The sequence below is a fragment of the Dromiciops gliroides genome, chromosome 3 (genome assembly GCF_019393635.1).
Source record: "Dromiciops gliroides isolate mDroGli1 chromosome 3, mDroGli1.pri, whole genome shotgun sequence".
NCBI lineage: Eukaryota > Metazoa > Chordata > Mammalia > Microbiotheria > Microbiotheriidae > Dromiciops > Dromiciops gliroides.
Window position 1 is genome coordinate 644,589,089 of NC_057863.1, and position 6,759 is coordinate 644,595,847.

A 6,759-nucleotide genomic window follows, 5' to 3' on the forward strand; every position below is an offset into this window, starting at 1 on the left:
GACGCAATTGGGGTTAAGTGACTTGCCTAAGGTCACACAGCTAGTAAGTGTTAAGTGTCTGAGGCTGGATTTGAACTCAGGTCCTCCTGAATCCAGAGACAGTGCTCTATCCACTGTGCCACCTGGCTGCCCCCTACCACACTTTTTAAAGTCAGATGAAGTCTTTAATAGTATATAAGAGGGGAAGTTAGGGTTAGGTATAAGCAAAGAAGAACTGCAGTAGCTCAAAAGAAGTGTGAGATGTTCAAATTTAGAAACATCTCCACTCCCATTGTTTATATGGGTTATTGGTGCTTGACCTATGATAAAGCCCTCTGAGTTCATATGGTTTGATCAGCCACAATCAGACACACTGTACCTTGACCCCAACATTGTGATGTCATGTTGGTCCTCTTTGAGTATAAAGGAAACAGCTAATATTGCATAAGCTTCAGACCTTTTCCCCCTCTTTCCTTTTCATTTTTTACATCTTTTAAAAATTCTGTTTGTTATGTGGGATGGCTCTCTGGAAAGATGACGGTGAGATATACTGGAGATAAGCATGATGGAAAAAGTAAAAGACATCAATAAAAATTTATTTTTTAAAAAGACTGCATTTCATAGATCAAAGCCTATTTCTCCCAAACATATTTGGTTGCGCCCTGTCATTGGCATTTCCTTGTGCCCTTTTCTTCAAGGGGTGAGGGTTCAGGACAGCTCTGGGGGCCACATGGAGAGAGTGGCATTGCCTCATGCAGTCTGGGATCCTAGCCCATTGTGAGAGGGTTCCCATCTCTAACTGTGGAGTGGGGGCATCATCTCAAACTGTCTGAATGTTTCACAGCTTCACTTCCAAGAACAGAATTGCTCTGAATTGGGACCATGACCTTAACCTGTTGCAACTCTCTAATGCTAACAAGTTAATGAATGAGAACAGAATTTATTAAGCACTTATTCTCAGCCAGGAATTGGGATAGGGAGAAAGGAAGAGGCCAGAGAGAGGGCAAGAGACAAAAAGAAAGCTTCAGAGGAAGAGAAGAAGAAAAGAAAGAAAACAAATAGAGAGAAGGGAGAGAAACAAAATTAAATGAGAGACAGAGAAACCCTGGTAGCTTTGAACCTATAGTGAATTTCCAGCTTCAACCCATGAGAAACAGCTACATAGCCAGCCAAGAAGATTGACCTCCAAGTGGGGAAGGTCTGCAGTATGGGGTACCCTCTGGAGAAAGCATCTTAGGTTTGGGATGAACCTGCTACCTCCCTGCCTCTCAGGGCTCTTGGTAGACTTGCTCCTCAGACTTGCTTCTCTTTCTCTTCATCTCTTTCATCTCCTCCCTTTCTTCTGCCCCCATCCCCACACACCCTTCCATCCTTCTGCTACCATTATCTTTTCTCTCTGACTCTGTCTTCCTTCTGACCTGGCTGTCACCTGCTGTTTTGAATATGTGTCAATGGGAGGAGAGACTCAGAAATTTTGGCTTCCCAGCTCTCCCTGAGGTCTCTCTCAGCAAGGCAAGGCTATGGACTGAAGGAATGAAGGAAAAGAAATGATGAGGATTTTAAATTTGGGAGCTGGGGAGACAATATGGCAGAGAGAAGCCAGGAAGTTGCCTGGGTTCTCCTGAGTTTCCCTCAAAAACAACATTATATCAAGCCTCTAAATGGATTCTGAAACTATAGAACCTACAAAAAAAGACAGAGAGACACAATCTTCTAACTTGGGATAATCTAGAAGATTTCAGGAAAGGTCTGTCCCTCTTGGGTGAAAGGGGAGGGCGGCTCAGCACAGCTCAGCAGGTGCAGCTCAGAGCAGCACACAGAAGAGGGGGTCTGTGCAGGTAAGAAGGAGGCTCCTGGACACAGCATAAATAAGTTGCTGAGGCCCCTGGGTCCTGGCTCAAAAGGCTGGTGACACAACAGGCCATTTGTGAGACCCACCAGTCCTGGCTGAGAGGACAAATTTCCAGCTAGTGAACCACCCACATGACAGGCGCGACTTGCACAGGGAGCAAGCCCAGAGCAGTGAGGAATCCAAAAGCCACAGAGACCTCAGAGCAGAAAGCCAGTGACCTGGCCCCTATCCCCCAGCACAAGAAGTTTGCAACAGTGATCCCTATGCCCCAGGAGCAAAGCTCAACTTTATAGGTTTAAAAATAGGCTACAGGGGCAGCTAGGTGGCGCAGTGAATAGAGCACCGGCCCTGGAGTCAGGAGTACCTGAGTTCAAATCCGGCTCAGACACTTAACACACACTTACTAGCTGTGTGACCCTGGGCAAGTCACTTAACCCCAATTGCCTCACTAAAAAAAAAAAAAAAAAGGCTACAATATGAGTAAGAAACAAAAAAGAAGGGGGGAGCTAGGTAGCATGGTAGATAAAGCACTGGCCCTGGATTCGGAAGACCTGAGTTCAAATCCAGATTCAAACACTTGACTCTTACTAGCTATGTGACCCTGGGCAAGTCACTTAGTAACCCTCATTGCCCTGCAAAAAGGAAAAAAAGAAACAAAAAGAAACAAAAAATGACCCTTACCATTGACAGCTTCTATGGTGACAGGGAAGACCAAACCACTAACTCAAATGAGGACGATACTGTCAAAATGCCTACATGTGAAGCCTCAAGTGGGAAGATGATCTGGTCTCAAGACCACAAAGCCTTCTTGGAAGAGCTCAAAAAAGCTTTTAAAAATCAAATGAGAGGGCAGCTAGGTGGCACAGTGGATAGAGCACCAGCCCTGGAGTCAGGAGTACCTGAGTTCAAATCCAGCCTCAGACACTTAACACTTACTAGCTGTGTGACCCTGGGCAAGTCACTTAACTCTCATTGCCCCACAAAACAAATCAAATGAGAGAGGTAGAAGAAAAATGGGAAAATAAATGAGAGAAATGAAACACTGGAAAAAGAAGAACAAAAATAGACTGAAGAAAACAGTTCCTTAAAAAATACAAATGGGGGGCAGGGAATTGGTTAAATGGAAAAGGAGGTACAAAAGCTTACTGAGGAAAATAATGCCTTAAAAATTAAAACTGGGGCGGCTAGGTGGTGCAGTGGCCCTGCACCGGCCCTGGATTCAGGAGTACCTGAGTTCAAATCCGGCCTCAGACACTTGACACTTACTAGCTGTGTGACCCTGGGCAAGTCACTTAACCCTCATTGCCCCACAAAAAAATTTTTTTTAATTAAAACTGGGCAGAGGGAAGTTAATGACTCCATAAGACATCAAGAATCTGTCAAGCAGAATAAAAAGACTGAAAAAAAAATAGAAGAAAATGTGAAATACCTCATCGGAACTGACCTGGAAAATAGATCCAAGAGAGATAATCTAAGAATTATTGGACTACCTGAAAGCCATGATCAAAAAAAGAGTCTAGACACCATATTCCAGGAAATTATCAAGGAGAACTGCCCTGTTATTGTAGAATAGGAGGATAAAATTGTCATTGAGTGAATCCACCAACCACCTCCTGAAAGAGTCCCCAAAAGGAAAACTCCAAGGAATATTGCAGCCAAATTCCAGAATTATCAGGTGAAGGAGAAAATACTACAAGCAGCCAGAAAGAAACAATTTAAATATCATAGATTTGGGAGCTGACAGAAAGTCAGAGAAAGACACAGAAGCTGAGATGTGACAGACACACCTAGGGAAAGATCCAAAGACAATGAAAAAGATTGGCAGGAAGTCACAAAATAAATATAAAGAAACAGATAGAAATACAGAGAAAAACATACACTCACAGGTTCTCAAAGTTTTGAGGGACCTTAGAGACCATCCCTTTCATTATGCAAATGAGGAATTTAAGTCTAAGAGAACAGTAGAGGTTTGCCCAAATACACACGGCAAATCAGGAAAAAGTTGAGGCTAGAACGCAGGACCCGATTCCTAGCCCAAGGTTTTCTCTCTGGATATTGGAGATATCTCTCCTTAAAGGTTATTGTGTGTCTGGAGACTGGTCTTCTAAAGGGGTGAAAAAGGCAATTAGATGCCCTGAGGAGGCACTAAGAAAATACAGAGGTCCCTCACCTGGTTTTCTGCCCCTTCCCTACTGCCAGGTCCCACACAGAGACATCCGTGGGTCTTAGGGCTGCTACTACCCATTGGTTCTCCAGTTTTTTTACTCAATAGAAACAGTTCTTTCTGCCATCTGAACTCTCCTGCCCACTGATGTCATCATTTCCAGCCCAGAAAAACATTCTTCAGAGAGCAAGAATGTGGAGAAAAGACTCAGATTCTCTCTGGTCATCTGCCACCTCTTCCCAACACTGACTCCATGAGCATTGGTTCCCCATCCAGCCTTGAAAAACAACTGCTGGACCTAGAGGAGCTAGGATAGTGCACCCATTCTTCATACACAGGAAGGTGGTTTAAACAAAGTTCAATCATCCTGGGGGAACCTGGCATCTAATGAAAAAAAAAAGTTTAGCCTTTTTATTTTTCACACTAATTGGTTCATTAAATCCCCACGCTGGTGTCCTAGGGACAGATTTACTTATAGCTTATAAAGTACTTTGTGTGTAACGTAAATCAGGTCTGGAGAAAGGAATTAATTCCTACATGCTAAAGAAATGATAAACAGTTTGTGTTTAGCATTTTAGCAGATGATTCAGCAATCTTTTTGATTTGGGGCATGACTTAAAACAGGATTTGTAACAATTTATAACAACAATCATTTGAAAGTGGTGATGCACAGAAGAGAACAGAAGGAAGTTCAGAAGGAGGCACAGATTAGCAGGACAGTTTCAAAAAAAAATTGAGGAAGAAGTATGAAATGAAGAGTCATTAGAATACCTCTTAGAATCTCTAGACAACTCAGGATCCCTTGGAATTCACAGACAATTCAAATACTACCTTCAGCATGAAGTTTTTTGTTCTATTTTGTTTTGGTTTTGCATTTCTTTCTTTTTTGTGGGGCAGTGAGGGTTAAGTGACTTGTCCAGGGTCACACAGTTAGTACGCATCAAGTGTCTGAGGCTAGATTTGAACTCAGGTCCTCCTGACTCCAGAACTGGTGCTCTATCCACTGTGCCACCTAGCTGCTCCCCAACATGAAGCTTTTTCTAGTTCCCTCCCTCCCCCCAAAAAAATCACCTTGAACATAGTTGGGATATGTATGGTTTCTACTTACCTACACATATGTTGTCTCCCCCAATAGACTTGTAAGTTCATTGAGGGCAAGAACTGTTGAATTTTTTCACTTCTATCTTTAGTAACTGGAACATAGCATTTAATAAATGATTGGTTAATAATTACTGGATGGGTGGGTGTCTGTGTCTATAGAGAGAGTGGTATTACTCTGAGAGACAGAGGAGAGTGATGTATCTGTACATCACTGAGTATGTGTACCCACTAGTGTACCTGCACTGGTCACTGGGAAGGGTACTTTTAATGGAGGAATCTGACCTCCCCATCTCTTTACTTGAAGCTCCCCTGTTCTTTATAGTTCCAAATCAAGATGCTGAGCACTTCCCAGTCCAATCCCTCTGGCCTCAGAAATTCCTAGACAGGAGCAGGGTCTTCCTGACCTTCTTACATGGATAGTGGCCACTCCTGTCCCTGGGAGGACCAGAAAGAAGAGGAGCTTGTCCTGTGAGTCAGGATGGGGGCCACTGGGTCATTAATAACCCTCTATGATGTTATTACTCTTTCCCAGCTGTGACATAGGGCACAGAATTCTAAGTCCTGGATAATCTCTGGAAAAAAGGATGGGATCCTAGCATTTAGAAGTAGAAGGGGGCAGTTAGGTGGCTCAATGGATAAAGCACCAGCCCTGGATTCAGGAGGACCTGAGTTCAAATCCAGCCTCAGACACTTGACACTTATTAGCTGTGTGACCTTGGGCAAGTCACTTAACCTTCATTGCGAAGAAGAAGAAGAAGAGTAGGGGGTGGGGCTGGAGTCAATCCTTTGGACTAATGAGGAAAAAGAGGGGAAAGGGGCTATCCTCAATGAAATCAGTAAGTGATCATGGATTGATTTTGCCTCTGGCTCCCTCATTTTTTTCATCTGTAAAATGTGGGTAATAATAGCACCTACCTACCAAGGGTATTATGAGGATCCAATGGGATACTATATGAAAAGTATTTTGTAAACCTCAAAGTGCTATATAAATGCTAGCTGAAATTATTATTATCATTGTCGTTGTTCTTATCACTGTCATTTTTTTAATCATTTGTCCAGTCCTGTGCTAGCCACTGGAAGATAATTCAGGTCCAGTAAACAAACAAATATTGAAGTTTCTCCCACTTAGATTCTTTCTCCCCTTCCCTCTTTCCCGAGATGTGACACTGTGTGGGGGACATAGGGAAGAGTGTATACTCCTGACAATTGGAAGGAAGCTGTTCTTCTAACTCCATGGGCACCTGCCTGTTTATTTACCCTGGGGACAGATATTCTGTGAAAGGTTCACCCAGTGTGTGTGTGCATGCCATGTTCCCTTGGGTGATGGCATGCCAACCGGTGTGACTGTAACCCTGCAATGGCATATTTACCTGTGTTTTGGGGATGTCCCTGTAGATACCTACAAGTACATCACAGCCCTATGAACCTATTCCATGGTAACAGTTATATTTGTGCTTTACAAGGAGACAATTGTGTATACAGGTAAGTAGGCCTGTCTTGGGTCTACAGATTATTCATCTAATTGCATATCATAATCCATACAATAGAGGTCCTTTACCCCCTTGGTTTTTCCTGCATGGGTGGCTATGCCAAGATCTTTTTTTTTCTCCCTAACTTTTTTTTCCACATTTAATTTTTATTTTATTTTTTCTCAGTTACACGT